The sequence below is a fragment of the Polypterus senegalus genome, chromosome 18, assembly GCF_016835505.1.
Source record: "Polypterus senegalus isolate Bchr_013 chromosome 18, ASM1683550v1, whole genome shotgun sequence".
NCBI classification, from domain to species: Eukaryota; Metazoa; Chordata; class Cladistia; order Polypteriformes; family Polypteridae; genus Polypterus; species Polypterus senegalus.
Window position 1 is genome coordinate 82,456,906 of NC_053171.1, and position 21,751 is coordinate 82,478,656.

Here is a 21,751-nt window from a genome sequence, read left to right on the forward strand (position 1 = left end):
AATTTCCCATTAGGATCAATAAAGTATCTATCTATCTATCTATCTATCTATCTATCTATCTATCTTCCAGCTGAGCTTAAGAGGACCTATCAGGAGGGATGGGTTAAACTGCCCAAACCCAAGTGGGCAAAGCTTTCAGAGACTTACCCAAGAAGAACTAAAGCTATAACTGCTGCCAAAGGTGCTGCTACAGAGTATTGACTGAATACAGTAATCCCTCCTCGACAGATGAAAATCTGCGAAGTAGAAACCATATGTTTGTATAGTTATTTTTATATATTTTAAGCCCTTATAAACTCTTCCACGGTGTTAACATTATTAGAGCCCTCTAGACATGAAATAACACCCTGTAGTCACAAGTTTAAACTGTGCTCCATGACAAGACAGAGATGACAGTTCTTTCTCACAATTAAAAGAATGCAAACATATCTTCTCTTCAAAGGAGCGCCATCAGGAGCAGAGAATGTCAGAGAGAGAGAGCGAGATAAAAGCAAACAATCAAAAAATCAATACGTGCTTTTAAGTATGCGAAGCACCGCGATAAACAGGCATTTTGTAGAGGAGCATCGGTATCCTCTAGGCCAGCTGTGCGCAACCTGCGGCCGTATGGCCGCATGCGGCCGTGGGCAAGGACTTTGGCGGCCGTGGACGTGTATATAAAAGTGTACGTAATGGCGGCCGTGCAGGTGTAGGGTCTCTGGACTCCAGTGACGGCTCTGATTGACAGCAAAGAAGTAAAGCCTGACCAAATTCCTACCGTCCGTTTTTCGGGCACTTTAGACGGGCTGTTGCAGGAATTCGCTAACCGTTTTCAAGATTTCGAAAAGATTTCAGCAACAATAAGACTCGTTGCTTCTCCTCATCTGGTGGAGACAGAGAGTGCACCGTTACATCTACTAATGGAGCTAGTAGAGTTGAAGAACAATGAGCAGCTTGTGAAAAAGTTTACGGAAGAAAGCGACCTGCTGGATACGTGGAAATCAGCAGTAGAATACCCACAACTACGAGAACTGGCCAGGAACATTCTCGTTCTTTTCGGAAGCACTTATTTGTGCGAAGCAGCGTTTTCCAGAATGAAATATCTGAAAAACAGATACCGGTTTTTTGTCCTATATGACGTTTCGTAGACATTTTTTTACATATGTAGACCAGTAAATTGAATATTGTCAGATATATCATACTCTGTTTTAATGTGTAATCTGTAAATTTTTACATAAATCATAAAACATTATTAAGTTTACTTGGACTTACTGGCGGCCGTTATTAAAGTAAAAAGTCTGTAGTGCGGCCGTTATTAAAGTAAAAAGTCTGTAGTGCGGCCGTCAATAGCGGAAAGGTTGTGCATGCCTGCTCTAGGCAAACAGCCCCTCTGCTCACACCCCCTCCGTCAGGCGCAGAGAATGTCAGAGAGAGTGAACTGTGCTCTATATATTTAGATATGCTTACATTTAAAATCCGCGATGGAGTGAAGCCGAAAAGCGTAAGGGCGATATAACGAGGGATTACTGTACTTCAGAAATGAGAAATTTCCATTTTTGATTTTTTAGTAAATCTGCAGAACCTTTCTGAAAACATATTTTCACTTTGTCACAAGGCTCCCATGACCCTGGTCTGGATTAATCAGGTTGGAAGATGACATGCCATGACTTTGCCATTATGAGTTATTGAATGTAGTTTGATGGGGAAAATGGTTCATCAAATTAAATTAAAACTACACAATAAAGTGTGGCAAAAGTAAAGGGGTCTGAATTTTTTCAGAATCCACTAAGCATATGATCAAAGGTAAATTAATACTATTATTATCCTTATATTACTCTCTAATAGGTATACATATAAGATGCACTTTTATAATTAACTACAATTATTTGCTATGAATGGATTCCTAGTAAGTGTGGGGTCATAATGTAGTAATTGATATGAAAAAGCCCTTTTAGCTATTGACTCTGACCTGAGCAGCATTTGGTTGCTGTTAATCAAACCTGTGCTGTCTTTCTCCTCTCAGTTGCACAATTTTTCTATCTTCAAAGACCATTAAGTGCCTCATTTGGGCTTTTTGTTTCAGCTATTTCTCTCAGTAATAACCATAAATGCTTCAATCTTTCTTTATCATTAAGTGCAACTCACAAAAATGCCCGGTCCCCACACTTAGCTCATGCTGAGAGTTTCCACAGCTATTGTACATGTTTTTGTAATGTTAGGCTATTTTTAAATGTATTTATTCCTTGATTTCTACTAATCTACTACTGTTTTCAAGGAACTAAGATGGCTGTCTGGTCATATAGTTTTTGCAGCCATTTGGGAAAACTATGAAAGGCGAGAGAATCAAGTCTTTTTCATTCAATTAATAATTTTAAAGCACTGTTTCTGTCTGCAAGGCCACCAAAGATATTTTGGTGGTTTGAATTGAGTTCTTATGTTTTCCCAAATGTCTGCAAGGGTTTTCGCCTGCGTTCTCCAGTTGTCTTCCCACATCTCCTAAAGATGTGAATGTTAGATAAGTAATTGAATACAAAATGATCCTGTGTGAAAGTGTGATGAGTGGTCTGTGGCGTTGGGCGATTTTCTAAATGAATAATTGATCCTCAAGAGGTGCAGGCTCCAATCGGGTGTGCATGAGTGTGCGAATGAGCTTCGATCCAGGGAATGTTGGGGTGCCTGGCTGATGGTGAAGGCATGCGCGAATGAGTGTGACAGTCAGGCGCCTCATTAGTACTTTGAAGGGAGTGTCATCGTCTCACACCTGCGACCAATTAGGGAGGCGATTATAAGAGGAGCCTGCTTGGCAGAGATAACGGAGAATGAAAATAGAAGAGAGAAACAGACATGGAGGTTAAAGTAGAGGAAAAAGAAATGAAAGAACAGAGAAGAGACTAAATGAAGATGAAGGCAGGACGTGGAGAGAGCTGGTGAGAGAGAGGGAGAAGGCAGGCAGCCGTGAGGAGGTCCCTAGGGGAATGTGTGGCCGACACTCAGGGGCTGAAGAAGGCCACTCCAGCTGAGCAGTTCAGGTAGTTCAAGTGACACGCTACTCGATAGAGTGGCTTGTCCCTTAGGTCTAGATAGAGGCACTGGGTGTTGCATTGGTAACAGAAGGCTTGAGCCTAGAAGCAGGAGTCCAAGGCTCGTCGTGATGGTTTTTGACCTCCACACAAATGCTGCTTTATGGATTTATTGATTTATTGAAGACAACTGCACTGCACTATTTATAAGAGTTGATTTTTCCAACTTTGTCTATTAGGTAAGATAAAGCCTTTTTTATCTTCTAAAGATCTTGAGAAAGCTAGTCATGCTTTCCTTTTTTCTTGCCTCGATTATTGCAATTTGTTGTATTCTGGGATTAACAAATCTCTGATATACAGGTGACAGTTGGTCCAAAATGCTGCCACTCGCTTTCTGGTTGGGGCAAGGAAGTATGACTCCGTTTCTCCTTTTTTAGCTTCTTTACACTGGCTGCCTGTCAGTTTTCGAATTGATTTTAAAATCTTGCTGCTAGTTTTTAAATCTTTACATGGGCTTGCTCCTTCCTATTTATCTGAATTGTGTGTTTTACACCAGCCATCCAGAGTGCTTAGATCTTCTGGTTAGTTGTCTCTTGTTGTCCCTCGTACCAAATGTAAAACCAAGGGGGACAGGGCCTTTGAAGCTGCTGCCCCTCGTCTGTGGAACTCTTTACCTCATTATATAAAGGAGTCGTCTACAATTAAACTGTTCAAAACAAGATTAAAAACTCACTTCTTTTTACTTGCATTCATTGACCTTCAGTAATACTGATGGTTTCCTCTTTGTGATCACATAACATTATTTCTATTTATTATCTTATTTTATGTTCATATATTTAATTACTATTTATGTTTTATTGTTTATTGTATTTGTTTTTTCTTTTATTCTATTATTGTAAAGCACTTTGGCCACAGCATTACTATGTTGTTTTAAATGTGCTATATAAATAAATTGACATTGACATTTGAACACTGTTTTTTGACTGTTGGATTTTAAATAAAATTACTTATCACTTTTGCGCTCTACCCCTTGCTATGTGTGTGTCCTCATCTGCCTGGCTCATTTCAGTTATAGTATCAACAGGAGAATGGAGCTAACCCGCACTGTCACAGAGGTTAAATGCCAATGAATCTGCAGTGGACTGGTGCCCAGATCAGGGCCAGCCCCTGCCTTGCACTTAATGCTGTTAGAATAGGTAGTGGCTTCCTGTTATTCTAAATTAGATTAAGCAGGGTTTAGGAATTTGACATTTTTCTTTTGAAGTTCTACTATTAGTAAAGTCCTTAATACTTTGGACACATTACAGTTAAAGTATTGAAAAATAGGAGCACATTTGTACATTTACAACCACATTCACTCAGAAACATTTAGAAGGACCACCCAAATATGATGTGAAGGGACAGAGATATAGGTCATTCTAAAAAAAGTGGCTTCTTGTGCTGTAACGTGTATACGCGTAGACCTTTAGTTGAGCAGTGGCTAAATAAATTAGAAGGGACACAATAGGGGACAGACCTTGTTTTATTTTACAGCGTACTCCTGAACACACATTAGTGCTCACTTTTATTTCTGTTTTTAATTTCCCTGAATATTTGGTAGGGCATTATTATATTTACAAGACACCTGCAATTTTTTGTGGGTAAGTAATAGGTACCCATGTGCCTCTTACATGATAAAAAACTCTAAATGAATTGCCACAAAGATGCAAGGAGACAATGTCGTTTGGCAGTGTTCCCATACTTAAGAGCCCATAAGGTGCTGGCAGCAATCCTCTTCAGGCCAAAATACAAATTACCTTTCACATGGCAGCTTTGAAGAACATATCTTAAGATCAATGTTAACTAAACATTGGACAGATTAAAGGAAAAAAGGCAGTAGATCCCATTATTAAAGAAATACATTTTCTGTGAGTTGCAACATTTGATTAAGCAAGTGGGTAAATAGATTTTACTACAGTGGAGACCCCCGTGACCCTTTGTTAGAATATAGCGGGTTGGCTAATGACTGACCGATTGACTGACTGATTCAAAAAGTGTTCAGACCCCTTCAGTTTTTTTACATTTTGCTATGTTGCAGCATTAAGCTAAAATCATTTAAATTCACTTTTCCCCACATCAAGCAACACTCAAAACCCCAGAATGATAAAGTGAAAACAGGATTGCAGACATTTTTGCAAATGTATTAACAATAAAAAACTGAAATATCCCATTAGCACAAGTTTTCAGACCCAATACTTCATTGAAGCCCCTTTAGCAGCAATTACACCCTGGAGACCTGTTAGATATAATGTGTAAAGCTTCACACAGCAGGATTTGGGGATTGTTCTCCATTTCTCTTTGTTGATCCTTTCGGGGCCTGTCAGGTTGGATAGAGCTTGTCAGAGGACAGCTATTTTGAGGCGTCTCCAGCGAAGTTCATTTGGGTTCATGACTGGGCTTTGGCTGGGCAACCCAAGGCCATTTACAGAGTTGTCCCTAAGCCACTACTGTGTTGTCATTTCTTTATGCTGAGGGTCATTGTCCTGTTTTAAGGTGGACCATTGGCCCAGTCTGAGGTCCAGAGCACTCTGGAGCAGGTTTTCATTAATGATATGTCCATGCTTTCCTCTGTTCAGATTTTCCTCAACCCTGTCTAGTATCTCTGTCCTTGTCACTGAAAAACAACCCCACAGCATAAAACATGCCACCCTCATACTTTACTGTTTGAATGGTATTGCAAAGGTGGTGAGTGGTGCCCTTTTTCCTCCAGACATAATACTAACTTTGGTTTCATCAGACAAGAGAATTTTGTTTCTCACCTTTAGGTGCCTCTTAGAGGGTTTCCATTTGTCTTTTGTTGAGCAGAGGATTCTGTCTAGCCCCTCTGTCATAAATCCCAGATCAGTGGGGTGCTGCAGTGATGGCTGACCTTCTAGAAGTTTCTCCCATCTCCACACAGGTTCTCTGGTGCTCAGCCAGTGTCACCATCAGATTCTTGGTCACTTCTCTATCCATGGCACTTCTCCCCCCAGTTGAACACATTGGACAGGTGTTCACAGCTTCTTCCATTTAAGAATTATGAAGGCAACTGTGCTCTTGATAACCTTCAATGCTGCAAGAATTTTATGTAGCCTTCCCCAAATCTGTGCCTTGACACAAATCTTCCTCTAAGCTCTGCATGCAATTCCTTTGACCTCATGATTGTAGGAACTTTTATAGACAGGTGTGTACATTTTGTAATCATTTTCAGTAATTAAATTGACCATCGGTGGATGCCAAATAAGTTGTGGAAACATCTCAGTGATAATCAATAGAATGGAAATCATCTAAGTCAAATTTCAAGTGTAATAGCAAAGGATCTAAATACTTTTGTTGATGGGTTATTTCAGTTTTTTTTTTTTTTAATACTGTTGCAAACATCTCTCGTATCCTGTTTTTGCTTTGTCTTTGTGGGCTATTAAATATAGGTTGATGGGGAGAAAAATTAATTTAAAATGATTTTAGCACATGGCTGCAATATAACTAATTATGAGAAAAGTGAAGGAGTCTGAATGCTTTTTGAATCAACCATGTGTCTTTAGATGAAGTGAATAGGAAAAGCCCAGCTACTGTAATATTTTAACATGTTTATATTGTTACATTGAAATATTTGAGTAGCATACCTGTAGACAGATGGCAGACCAACAATTCAGTGGTATAGACATTAGACTAATGCACATATATTAGTTAGACATTAAACAGCTAAATATACAAGGGGGAGTCAAGCTAAAGATAGAAAATGAGATTTATTAGAAAATGGAAAAAACCTTAACAAAACTGAACCTTAATGTCATTTCTCAATGTAGTCCCCACCCTTCTCAATGCGCTTGTGCCACCTGCCTGAAAGTGCTGGGATTCCAGCAGAATAAAACGATTTCTTGTCCTCACAACCACTCATGCACCGCTTTCATCATGTCATCGTCTATCTTGAATCGACAACCACCCAGATGTTTTTTTAGTGGTCCAAAAAGGTTGAAATCACGCGGTGCCAAATCTGGTGAATAAGGAGGATGTGGCAATACCTCACACTTCAGTTTCTCCAGACAAGCCTTGGTGTTCTTAACAGTGTGTGTGCCATTGTCTTACAGCAAAAGGACTCCTTGAGACAGCAGTCCCCGCCGTTTGGATCGAATAGCTGGCTTCACATTGGTCCCCAGTAAGTCACAGTAACTTGCACTGTAGTACATCTCGGCATGTAGTGTTTGATAATAACTCGGGTGCAAGAGTGGTGTTGAGGACAAGACCAAACCTTTTATTCTGCTGAAATCCAGGCAGGTGGAACAAGTGCATTGAGAAGGGTAGAGACTACAATGAGAAATGACATGATCAGTTTTGTTAAGGTGTGTTCCATTTTCTAATAAATTCCATGTTCTTACTTTAGCTTGACTCCCCCTCATATAAACAACACTACTAACGTAGATAAAAAATGCCACTGCAAAAAGTTTAATCAAACCAGATTTACAGATCACCAATGGCAAATTGAATTGGAAAAGCAGATCTGGATCCAATGCATGCATAGAAGTATTGTAGCGGAGCTACATAATAATAAGTATTTGGGTTTTTTTTTCTGTGCTGAGTGCATTTTGCTTTCATTGTACCTTTTGCTATACTATATGTATGTATCAGTAAATGTTGCCCCCATAAGTTAAAAATGGGAAGGATTAGGAAGGGAGACCGCAACCCCCAAGATAGAAATTGCCTGTTGAATCCAACAGTTATATCTGGGATATTCTGTATTTAAACAAAAGGAGAGGAGAAGAGAGAGGGATAGAAGAAAAAGAACCATTTACACATTCATATTTCAACTCAATTCTGTTCATCGTACAAGTCCATTACTTGCTTCTGAAGGATCTGGATCATTATCACAACTGCCAGCACCAAAAAATCCCGGGGTCTGGATACGTATCAACCATTGTTAAGGAAACTTACGGTGAGGTTGTTTTTTGTATTGTGGGAAGAAAGCAAAATATCACATCAGCCCATATTCAACTATTACCGGACTCTGTTAGCTTTTGGAATCATTTATCACTTTCATTTCCATTGCCATTTATTAATTATCTGTACTTGTGTTTCACGTTTATTTGTTTATTATTTGGGGCAAGGGAGGGTTTTTGTAAATATTGTATTTTTGTATAATTAATAATTATTCACTGGTGTCATTGGGATAGTAGTGGTTTGTGTGCACATATATATTATTGAATATTTGTCTGTCCTCGTGTGTATTTATATTTATCAATGTTAATATATATCTGTATTTGGTTTTATATATCTGTCTACTGTTTGCTTACTATTTCGTCGTGTCAGGAAAAATAGGACACCCTGTAAGGAGTATGGCTTATTATCATCTCGAGAGTCTTCATTCTAATCCAAGGAAATAGTCTTGGTTGTGTAGTGGCCAGTCTGGGAAAGGGGTTTGTCGTTACACTATCAAAAGTAAAAAGAAAAAAAACAAAAAAAAACAAATGCAGCACAATTTTAAAGAAAACCATATCTATCTTGGTCAAGTCCTAGCAAGTAAAATTATTGACCTTTGCTGGATCTTCTCTATCTTTTATATATCCACCCCTAAAACTTGGATTTCTAGATCTTAACGGACAGAGGCATGATGCCACAATGGACAGTCGCAATAAAGTTAGTTTAAACATGCATTTGAATTCAGTGATTAGGATGGCAGCATTACAAAGAACAATTGGATGGGGGAGAGGTCACTAGTAATTGAAGATATGGTCAAACAGTAGGCAAAAAGTCAAGAATGAGGAAGGGTGAACTGAGATTAAGAACTTAATAAACAATCACAGAGTTGAGTGAAATTAAAAGCTCATTTGAATAATGAAGCAAAATGTGATGGCCAAGCGAATAGCAAATACAAGACAAGGGCATAGCCCGCACAATGAGATCTCTTTCTTTCCCACTTCCAAACATGCACTCTCTTTCTTCCCTCTAACCCCAGTTTCCAATAGTCATAGTGATAGGAAGCACACGTTTGCATGCTATCTTGAAATCACTTTCAGGCAAGGCCATGATAACTTAGAGGATCAGGGCACACTGTGATCTAGTAGCTTTGAGGCGTATTATAGCCTCTTATTACTATACAATACAACTTATTTTTGTATAGTGCCCTTCACTGAAGGGAGGTGCAGAGTGCTGTGAACAATTCTCAGTTAAAATAGTTTATACTAAACACAAAGGAAAAGGTAGAACTGATTAAACATACACGAGAAGTGATAGCTTTTCTACTGCTCACTTTGTATTCCTAATGTGTGCCTAACCTCGGTAGTAAAATTTGTACTTCCATTAGGATCATCAGTGGAACTGCACGTGTCAATTTGCACTTAAAGTTGCAATAAATCTCACTCTTTTAATGGGCTCACCTTCAGTCAAAAGATAGATAGATAGATAGATAGATAGATAGATAGATAGATAGATAGATAGATAGATAGATAGATAGATAGATACTTTATTAATCCCAAGGGGAAATTCACATACTTCAGCAGCAGCATCATACTGATAAAAAACAATATTAAATTAAAGAGTGATAAAAATGCAGGTGTAACAGACAATAACTTTGTATAATGTTAATGTTTAAGGGTGGAATTGAAGAGTTGCATAGTGTGGGGGAGGAATGATCTCCTCAGTCTGCCGCTGAAGCTGCTCCTCTGTCTGGAGATGATCTTGTTCAGTGGATGCAGTGGATTCTCCATGATTGACAGAAGCCTGCTCAGCACCCGTCGCTCTGCCACGGATGTCAAACTGCTCAGCTCTGTGCCTACAATAGAGCCTGCCTTCCTCACCAGTTTGTTCAGGCGTGAGGCATCCCTCTTCATGCTGCCTCCCCAGCACACCACCGTGTAGAAGAGGGAATTTGCCACAACCGTCTGATAGAACATCTGCAGCATCTTATTGCAGATGTTGAAGGATGCCAGCCTTCTAAGGAAGTGTAGTCGGCTCTGTCCTCTCTTGCACAGAGCACCAGTATTGGCAGTCCAGTCCAATTTATCATCCAGCTGCACTCCCAGGTATTTATAGGTCTGCATCCTCTGCACACAGTTGCCTCTGATAATCATGGAGTCCAGGAGGAGTCTGGGTCTCCTAAAATCCACCACCAGCTTCTTGGTTTTGCTGGTGTTTAAATGTAAGTGGTTTGAGTCGCACCATTTAACAAAGTCCTTGATTAGATTCCAATACTCCTCCTGCCCACTCCTGATGCAGCCCACAATAGCAGTGTTGTCAGCGAACTTTTGCACGTGGCAGGATTCCGAGTTGTATTGGAAGTCTGATGTATGCTGGCTGAACAGGACCGGGGAAAGTACAGTCCCCTTTTGCGTTCCTGTGTTGCTGACCACAATGTCAGACCTGGAGTTCCCGAGACGCACATACTGAGGTCTGTCTGTAAGATAGTCCACGATGTATCCCAACAAGTATGAATCTACTCCCATCTCTGTCAGCTTGTCCCTAAGAAGCAGAGGTTGGATTGTGTTGAAGGCGCTAGAGAAGTCCAGTAACATAATTCTTACAGCACTACTGCCTTTGTCCAAGTGGGAGAGGGATCGGTGTAGCATATACTGTAGATGATGGCATCATCCGCTCCCACCTTCTACTGGTATGCAAACTGCAGAGGGTCGAGGGCGGGGCGAACCTGTGGCCTCAGGTGGTGAAGCAGCAGCTGCTCCATGGTGTTCATCACATGTGACATAAGAGCGACAGGCCGAAAGTCATTCAGCTCAGTAGGACGTGATACCTTTGGGACTGGGATGATGCAAGATGTTTTCCAAAGCCTTGGGACTCTCCCCTGTTCCAGGCTCAGGTTGAAGGTGCGCTGTAGAGGACTCCTCAGTTCCAATGCACAGGCCTTCAGCAGTCATGGTGATACTCCAACTGGACCCACTGCTTTGCTGGCACGAAGTCTCCTCAGCTCTCTGCTTACCTGGGCTGCTGTAATTGTGGGTGGGGATGTCTCTTCTATGCTGGTATCAGCAGAAGGATGAGTGGAGGGTGCAGTACTCCAAAGTGAGAGTGGTTTAGGGTGGTGAAACCCATTAAAGAAGTACTGCATGCTAACCTTCCTTTGCTTGACGCACACCACCACCACCATGTGCCATGCCAGTTAGGTTTCAGATGAATTACACACTCTGGGGTTTATTTACAGTTGTAACAGTTTGTAAGAAACACAGTAGCCTACTCTTTGTTTCATGTGTACAATGGACAAAAAGACAAAGCAGTTAATATAGGGCTTTCTGGTTGTTAAAAATGTAATTTACTTTCTTGACTACTCTGTTGTGTCAACACTATAATACAAAAAATAAAAAAAATTATATTTTTTCCATAAATGTAAATTGGTTCCTTTTGGAATCGATGATAGCTGACACAGCATTCCTCTCAGCTGAAGGTTTAAGTTGGTAATCAATAAATATGGAAATATTACAAAGAATTTATATGAATAATTGTATTTGATTTCTAAGTGAATACTTTCAAATGTGATGCTAAGCTAGGATTTCAGCTGCCTGAGTCTCTAAGGCAAGACATTCTTTATTGATTAAATAATTAAGGATATGTAAATCCCTTCTGCGACCAGTTCAAAGGCAGGCAGTGGCATACAGTACATTTGGCTGTGAAGAGCATATGCTGGGAATGGCAACTGTTAAGACATATCTATTCTGTGTTTTGGAGGTGCGTTTTCCAGCCAGCTCTATGTCTTGCCTAGAGGTGTCCTTTTGTGTGCCAATCAAGCTGTAGTGCTGTCACCATATATTTACTTCATAAGACTCAATTACAGTTTGATTACTAAAGCTTGACTGTGGTTGTGTTTTCCTGCAGGTGGGGTGTGTCTTTTCACTACTTATGTCTAGGGGTTAATGATTTTAACACAAAATGACATAGTCTGCCAATCTGAGGGGGCTTCCCAAGCTCTGAAATCAAACTTTCATGAGTTATGTGTCCTTACTGCAGGTCCCTAAACTCTAAAGCGGTGATGTCTCCCACTTAGTAAGAATGCTTATTATTTTTGTGTTATACTCTCAGTGATGGTTCTTTACATGTATACAACCATTTTATTTTATTTTTTTCTGAATCCAGGATTACATTGCATGATTGTGGCTGACTAAAGTCCATGCTTGAGCTACCCCAAAGCTCTTGGGATCATGTATTAAGTTCCAGTCCAGCCTGTCCTGCTGTGGTCAGGGGAGGCAGGTGAGGCTGAAAAGTAAAAAAAGTAATAATGATAAGATAAAATAAATTTCTACACTGGTCTGTGCTATAAATTTGTTTTCTGTATGATTCCAATAATTCTGATCATTTTTATAGTCAAAATCACTGAATTTGCACATTTCCTGAGAAACACAAGGTGCGGCAAAACGAACCTCAACTCGGACTGCGGTCTCCCTCACCTCACACACGGGGTTGATGGATGCAATTGGTGCGTGCCTGTTGCTGTCTCTCTGTATGTCGCCAATATAATGTTTGCAGACGCGTTTATTATACACCCTGACTTTATACAGTCTGGCTAATATCTTTAAAGAATATGTGTGACTTATTTAGATCGGTCATAAACCTGCAGTGAAAAGGCATGAGGTGAGGCAGACAGTACCGTGCCACCCTGAAGGGGGCACATGTGAGCCCAACAAGTACTCGTTGCTGCTGTATAATAAGTTAGCGATATCAGAAAGTCAAGTGTACTGCAGCGGTCCGTTTATTTTTATTTTTTGTTCCGAATGACTGCCAAAATAGAAGATTAAGATTTTTAAAACTAAAGGAAAATAAGAAGGGACTTTTAGAAGAAAGTGACGGAGATTTTCTTGTAGAAGGATAGGTGCATGGACTTCATTTACAAATAAAGGTAAGACCATAAACGTTTTTCAATTTTATAAAAACATGGGATCAGACTAAGAAAAAAACCAATCCCATATTTAAAAACTACATTTTGACCTTAAACAAAATATTCTTTTGTTTTTCTTGTTATCCTTTTGTTGAACAGTCTGTATTAAAATCGATTAAAGCATCAGAATTAAAAGCAACTAAATATTTCAATAAAGGTCAAAATTGAAATCCGTTTTTGTACACAACTCAATACTTTCATTTGTATTAAAAGAGTATGAATTGTGGAATTGCAATGGCAAATTTAGAACACATGGAGGGTAAAGAGCAAATGCGCTCTGTCCGCTCTCTCGCCACTATAAATGTAACGTTCTTTATTAGCCAAATATGCGCCTTACCTGTGTGAGTAAAGAATGCTGATGAGATATGAAACATGACCAGCAGTCAATGTGCATGCTGGCTGCCAATTGAATAGTGAATAAGCTACTCTTTTGGGTTCATATATTTGTAAATCTCACTCGTGCCTCACCAGCCATGAACCTCACCGCACATCACTGCTGTTTTGGTGTGTCCTGGATCTACTTTATCGATGCATTTGAGAACTTTGAAGACTTTGATTTGGTCCCCACATGGTCCCCTCTGCTCGAGACTGCACAGGTTTAACTCTCTGAGCCTGTCAGAGTGGGATATGTCCTGAAGTCCTAGGATGCACTTGGTTGCTCTCGTCTGCATGGCTTTCTCCCTGTGTTTGTGGGTAATGGATATAAAATGACCTATTTTGACTTGATTATACAAATGTGGACAAACATGTTGGTCCCCTTACATCTCATTAAAAAAATTGCTGTATGCCTCCGGAAAAGTGAATAAATGAAAAGCAATTGTACCAAGTATACCTGCATGCCTTTGATATGTCATCAAGTGGGAAGAGATCAAGTATTGCTTATTTTACAAAGATATTCTAAAATGGCCTTGACACATTTGATTTGAGTGATTTTTTCAAACTAGCTGTTTTCTTTAATTAATATCACATATGTCCAATTATGCAATCATTCATTCATCCTATTTAATTAGAGAAAAGTCGTCACTCTGCTGTTTGGTATCATCATGTATTTCACACCAAACAATGGCCAGAGAAAGCAAAGGAGACAGTCATCTGAGGAGATCAGAAAGAAAATTAGACACAAGTATGTTAAAGGCAAAAGCTATAAGACTATCTCCAAGCAGCTTTATGTTCCTGTGACAACAGCTGCAAATATTATTAAGAAGTTTAAGGTCAATGGGAACATAGCCAATCTCTCTGGATGCAGCTGCAGGAAGAGTAGTGAGTGATAAAGAGTAAAGGGCATCTTCCAAGCTGAACTCCATGTTTAGGTCCATCAGTGTCTGACCGCACCATCTGTTACTTTTTGAGTGAAGGTGGCTCAAAGAAAGAAGACCCAGAAGGACTCCACTGTTGAAAGAAAAAACGTAAAAATGTCTGATTGGAATTTGCTAAAATGCACATTGACAAGCCACAGTGCCTCTGGATGAATGTTCTTTGCAGAGATAAGACAAAGCTGAATCTTTTTTGGAAGTTGCATCCTTTCAAAGAAAAGAACACCATACCACCTATGAAAAATGGTGAAGGCTTGGTTATATTTTGAATTTATGCCTTGAATCTGTGCAAGGAAACAATGAACTCTCAAGACCATCCAGACACTCTGGAGCGAAATGTGCTGCCCAGTGTCAGAATGCTCTGTCTCTGTGAAAAGTCATGCATCCTCCAACAAGATAATAACCTAAAACATACAGCTGAAAGCACCCAAGAATAGCAAAGAACAAAACACTGGACTATTCTGATGTGGCCTTCTATGAGCCCTGATTTGAATGGTATTGAACATCTAAAGAAGAACTGAAACATGCAGTCTGGAGAAGGCCCCCTTCAAACCTGACACAGCTGGAGCAGTTTGCTAAGGAAGAGTGGGCCAGCCTACCTGTGGAGAGGTGCAGAAGTCTCACTGAAAGCTGAAGGAATTGCTTCTTTGCAGTGCAGTTCAATGCAACAAAATATTAAGTTAAGGGTCCCATCATTTCTGTCCATGCCATTTTAATTTCTGTTATTATTGAAATATTTTGTTGAATCAAAAGTCTAAAACAAATTATTTTTGCTTAATATGGAGTAAACAATGATGGGTGCCAATTACTTTTGTCAGTTTCAAGTTATTTCACAGACAATTGTGGGTTCTTCTTTTTTTGTTGACAAATTTGTCCAAATCTGTACTAGGATTCTCTCCAGAATTAGCCTCTTCTTGAAATAAGTATTACTTTTCAGTGACAAAATATTCCTAGGAGTACTTTCATTTATTATTCACTAATTAGATGGTTTTATTCTAAATAATACATCTTTCATTTTTCTTTTAGAAATGCGGAGAATTGCTGCCTAGCATTGATGAATATGTAGTTTGGCTAAACTGATGCTAAAATTTGTTTCACATGCAATTTCAGAATCACAAAATGCACTGAAAGTTAAAATGACAAAATAATACACTAGAAGAATTTGAGGCAAAAAAATCAGCAGAACTATGCAGGAGTTCAAATGAACTACCAGAGCCTTTTATTCCTAAATGAAAGATGCTATCAAATGCAATGGAACAAAATGATTAGCCTTTAACAGGGCTGTGTGGCTCTGCACTGTAGGTGCAATGTAGGCACAGTAAACACTACAAATCACAGCATAGCACGACACACTCCACTTTCCCCACCTGCAACGCAGCAGCTACTCAGAACAGCACAGTAGGAATTTAAGCAAGCTTTATGTGCCATTACCTGGGGGAGTGACCATATCCACCTCACTGTCACTGATTGGCTACTGGAATGGGCTTTGGGCATCACCCTGCTTTGGAAAAAAATCCCAGACAGGAACTAAACACCTTTTGTTCTTGTCAATTTCCTGAATTTAGCTGGTTGCAAACCACCATCAGATTTAGAATGTAAGAGCAGAATTTGACAAATGAGAGGAGACAATTCAGTCTATCTAGCTTGGCTATTTGGCTAATAGCTAAGCTGTCCCAATCCCTCATCCAAATACTTGTTATAGGTGATCAAGATTTCTTCTTCATTTACATGTCTCAGTAGTTTGCTCCCGATTTCCACAACTCTTTTAGTAAAGATGTGCTTTCTGGTTTTAGTCTTAAATGCATTTCCTCTTCATTACCACTGCACCATTTAGTTGAAAGAATTTGGCTGGATTGGGTCCCCAAGCAGTCTCTTCTGCTCAAAACTAAGCAGGTTTAATTCTCTGAGTCTGTCAAGGCACAACATGTCCTTAATTCCTGGGATGCATTTGGTTGCTCTCCTCTGCACAGCTTCAAGTGCTGCTATGTCTTTCTTATAGTGTGTTGATTAGAACTGCACACAATGCTTCAGATGTTATCTGACTAGTACAATACAGACTGAACATGAAGTCCCTTGATCTGTATTCAACAGTTTCTTTTTGCCTTTTTAAATCACATCTGTACATTTCTTAAGACAATGTGAATGTTGTTTCAACATAAACCCCTAAATCCTTTTCAAAGGTTGCTTTCTTTAGGACACTATCTCCCATCATATGTTTAGAACTGATGTCCCTGTTGCCCACGAGTAGCACTTCACGTGTTTCTACATAAAACTGCATTGTCCAAGTGTTTGTCCAGTTTTGAAGATTGAATTGTGAATTATTTTTGCTGTCTTCTTAGCATCGGTGTCACTTCGTATTGGGCTTAAAACAAATTGGACGAGAAAACAGTCATTTGCTATTAACACCATTTCAGTTTCTTCTTTTTTGGATTTCTGATAGGAGCTTCCCAATAAATGTTTAGAAAGTTAATATCTGTCATGATTGCTACATTCTCTTTATTGCGCAGATGTTGTATTTGATTAAATAACATGCCATTGCCTAAAGTATCAGAAAGTGGTGGCTTGTAGCACACTTCAATCATTAAATCTCTTAAAGTCTTCCTTTCTAGCTTAACCCACAGTGATTCTGTCATGTTCTCTTCTTCTGCTTTGGATTTTGTGTGCCTGAATATTATTTTTTTTTAACACGTAGTAAGTAACACATCTCCTCATTATTTCCATGTTTATTTTTCTTGAAACATGTATAGCCACTGATATGGTATTCTTCTCCATCACTCTCATTTAGATATTTAGCTGTAATTCCACAGTATCAAAGCCCCAGGCCAATACTGTTGCCTCTAGTTTGATTATTGTCAAGCAAAACTCAAGGGTTTCACAGCAAATTCAATTCTGTAAGAATCACTGACAAATCATTAGCATTTGCTATAAAACCTCCCACCACAATTAAAGATTAATAAATTGAGGTTAGATAATTGTCAAGAGACAACGAGTGCAGATGAGATGAGAATGAACCACATCAGAGGTGAGGTCATTTATGGAGTCTCTCGGGGTTGTGTCCTTGGACTGTTACTTTTTCCGATTTATATTAATGACATTGATTCTATTAAAGTTAGTAAACTTGTGATAATCAGAGAGAAGCCATTAAATTACAAGGAGAGTGAACATTGGTAAGGTAGAAAAGAACTAACCAATCTAGGAAACATAGGCAAACAATTTAAAAATGCAGCTAATGTAGAAAAAAATAGAATGTGCTGCACAACAAAAGGAATAGTAATTATATGATGGGTGACAAAGTCTCAGCAATCTCTGAAACAATGTTATTGTCATTGTCAAGTACAGTGTTTATCAACCGCTGGGCCACCAGTAGGTTGCAAATTGTTATTGTCTATAATGGTAGAGGGTCATGCATTGGGTTGCCACTTGGATGAACGCGCTTGTAACCCCACCCCATGACGATTGTGCTCGAAGAACCCCCACCCAATTCAATAGGGGGGACTTACCCCATTCGGACAATCACGCCCAATTCACCTTGGTGGGATGTGAAGACACTAACATGGGAAAAAGTGGGTGGCAACCCAAGAAAGGGTAAGAAACACTGTTCTAGACAATGTACAGAAACAATTAAAAGGGAATTAAAGTGTTATTGTAAATTGTAATAGACTGTATTGTAGAAAGTGCAGACTATAAATCAAGGGTTGACTGTGTATTACACGAGTGAGATATAATCTGCATTCCTATCTGCAGTTCTGGTCACCTCAGATGACAACTGACAGATCAGCACTTTAAAGCTGTGCAGAAAAGAGAAACTAAAGGGCATGTCCTACTCTGACAGGCTAAGGGACTTAATCATCTTTACTGCTGAGGAAGTAGGGCCTCATGGAGACCTAATGCAGGTCCTCAGAATTCCCAAAGGAATCAATATCACTGATCCAGCAAAATTCTTCTGATTAAATTGTAAATCATGTTTTTCAGAACAGAGAAGGAAATTAAGAAGAGTTATAGAATTCTGAAACCAATTATGACATTGCAGGGGAAGCCATCACAACCTTTAAAAAGTATCCAGAGAATCTCTTGGGACTCCTCATCTATAAGCCAGATAGACAAGCTTGACAGGTGAGAGTGGTCTGTTCTCATTTAAGAAACTTGCTATGCTTCTAAACAAATGCAGATATGAATTGCAGCACAGGTAGCATACCTGGGTAAGATACTTCACAATATAATAAAAAATTCTTGAAACAGGTTAAATGTGTAAACGTAATGTTGGATAATCTGACGGTACTTCAGTGTGCCTACACTGAAAAAAAAGACTTTTTATGACTAATTACAGTAAGTGGTTGCACGATTGTTTTTCATGTAAACCTTCAAATTTATCATTTCATTTTATTTGCCAATTGGTTTTTATCAGTATCAGATGATCTATTTTATGTGGAGTTTGATGCAATTTGTTAAGTAATTACAACTCATTTAAAAATAAATATTGGGATTTGATTCTCTTTTTATTTCATATTTTTCTACCTAAAATTAATTCTGCTTAAAAAAGTATGTGTCTTTACTAAATATACTTAAGGTCTTTTATTTTAAGATGATGAAATTAGCTAACTCATGCTTAGATGAATTCAGTAGTACCAAGAAAAATTTTAAAAATATAACTTTTTAAAATATGGGTGACATTAAATGCTCAAATACCTATTTAGAATATATTAACACAAACTATAAAGAATAAGAAACATGTAAATTACTGCACTGGAAGAAAGAAAAAGATGCTTTTGTGATGTAGGCTGTTTGACAAATTTGCCAGAATATCAAAAAGTATCATAAATACAACTTACACACAAAACTGACAACATTCAGAAAAAAATCAACTTACAAAAAGTTCTGAACATTCTTTCCAACTGTAGAAAGGTGTGGGGACTCTTTGGATCACAATGCAATAAAAGGGGAGGAGCTTATGCAAAAATAGGATTCATGTACATAACGTACTTATTTTAAGTTTAATCAATATAATAATAGATAACATTGTAATATGTTTTGAGGATTAAAAAAGTGTTAATTTTCAGTAAGATTAACATAAAATAGGTGTGTAATTGCAAAAGTCTCCGAGGATGATTACACTTCTGTTAAAATAAAATCATATAATGGCTTTGTTTCAATATCATTTAATTGTGTCAATGTGACCTCTGAGAGATTTAAGTCAATGTAACCAGAAAAAGCAACGTAATTTGATCAAACATGATTATTTTAAATTAAGTAACCTTAGATTAGATGCATATACTGTAAACATTTTTTTCCGTAATATCTACTGTATTTGCAATACAGCTTGGTGTGGCATTTATTACTTACATTGGTTACCCATACCTTTCACATTTGACTTTAAAATACTGCTAATGCTTTACAAAGCCTTACATAATCTTGCTCCATTTTATATTTCAGAATGTCTGTCACCTTACACTCCAAATTGTAACCTTAGATCTTCAAATGAGGATCTGCTTAGAATTCCAGAAGTGGTGAGGCGGCCTTCTGCTGTTATGCACCTAAAATCTGGAATAGCTGACCGATAGAAATTCACCAGGCTGATACAGTGGAGCACTTTAAAAAACTGCTAAAAACCCCATTATTTTAACATGGCTTTATCATAGCTTCATTTTAGTTTAATCCTGATATTCTGTATTTGCATTTAATTATCATTTTTATCAAGACTGCGCAATCCGTACTAATTCCTGCTATTCTCTGCTGATCAAAGCACTGTGCAGTCCCTACATTGATGGATTGAAAGTCAGAGGTCCACATGACCGTCACCATCTAATTCTTCCACGTGAAGCCTGAAAACCATGAGGACTGACTGAGATCATTGATGTTAGGTAGAATGCCTACTGGGGTCTGGGTGGTCTTGTGGCCTCTGAATCCCTGCAGATTTTGTTTTTTTTTTTTGTTTTTTTTTTGTCCTCCTGACCTTACTTTATTCTCTGTTACTTAGTATTGCCCAATCTTATTTTTGTTTTATATGAACTTTTCTTTCTTCATCTTGTAAAGCACTTTGAGCTACACCATTTGTATGAAAATGTGCTATATAAATAAATGCTGTTGGTCTATAAAAAAGTTAACATATACTGTAGACAAGGGTTGGCCACACTTCTTTGGCTTGCGAGCTACTTTTAAAATGACCAGCTCGAAATGATCTACCTACATTAACAACGCTATATATATATATATATATACTGTATTTATATATATATATATATATATATATATATATATATATATATGTACCTTGCATAACTGAATAACCTTTTATAACCACAATAACAATTCAATACATTTATGGACACTACAGTTTTTAGATTTAATAATCTTTATGTGGGAAAAGGCTGACTCGCATAAATAAGCAGAGCCGAATAATGCAGTCAAGGAGCTTTTGAATTCAGCCGAGTGAAAAATGACGGCTGTCCGATTAACTGCGATTTTAGTTCCCTCTCCTTTCTCTTTCTCAGATCGCTTTTCAGAAGGAAGCCAGTTTCACAGTTTTTATGAACAGTTCCAAAGTGCCTTTCCACATTTTCTTTCTTTGGAATAGCAATGATAGATTGACAGATCAGACAAACGCACTTCGATTGTGACATTGTGAGAGAAAAAAATCCTCTTCTAATTACACATAAAGCCCATACCTTCCCCAAACATTTTTTTTTAAATCCCTTCTTTAGTCGATATAAATTGGAAGGCTAACTAGACCACAGCCAGAGTTTTGCAGTAGCTTGGGCATTTGATCGTGTGTGCGGGATGATCAGCGTGTTAGAAGAAAGGAGATCTCAGACTGGCCGCCCTGTATGTCAATCAAGTGGTAAATGCCATAGGGAGGATATATGATAGACTAACGTTTAAAACAAATTTTTTGAATGCAACGCAATGTACCTGCACTACCTTTGCGATCTACCGGTCGATCGCGATCGACGCATTGGGCACCCCTTCTGTAGACCCACTCCGTTAAGTTTAAACCACAACCCACAGAGCTCCATAACTGTTCATTTTATAAATAATTTTTGCCCATTGTTTATTGGATGTTTTAATACTACATTTTAACATTTCATAACAAGAAAATATGTAAAAAAAACTAGCATATTCTGATCTTGTAAATTCCCTTGAATTAAAGCAAACTCATAATACATAGTATTCAGAAGAAATAAAATACAGCATATTTCTTATATTCCTTGAATTAAATCAATAACACAATACACAGTATTCACAAGAAATAGAATACTGTAAGTCTCTAGTGCAAAATTCTACACACACACACACACACACAACATTGTATAAAATAGTTTTCAGTCAATAAGATCAGCCAAAGTTCAGCTTCAAGGCCTCATCCTGTTCCCTTTGAACAAACCTGTAAAAAAAAGTATGGAAAAAAAAACCATAAATAAACCATAGAAAGTCACATTGCACATTTTCAGTCAGTGTGCATTTATAAAAAGAAAAGTCTTTTTGATTTATTATGTTTTAAGTACTGGCTTTTCATCTTTATACACTTGAGTATAATAGCAAATTTTAAATGATGT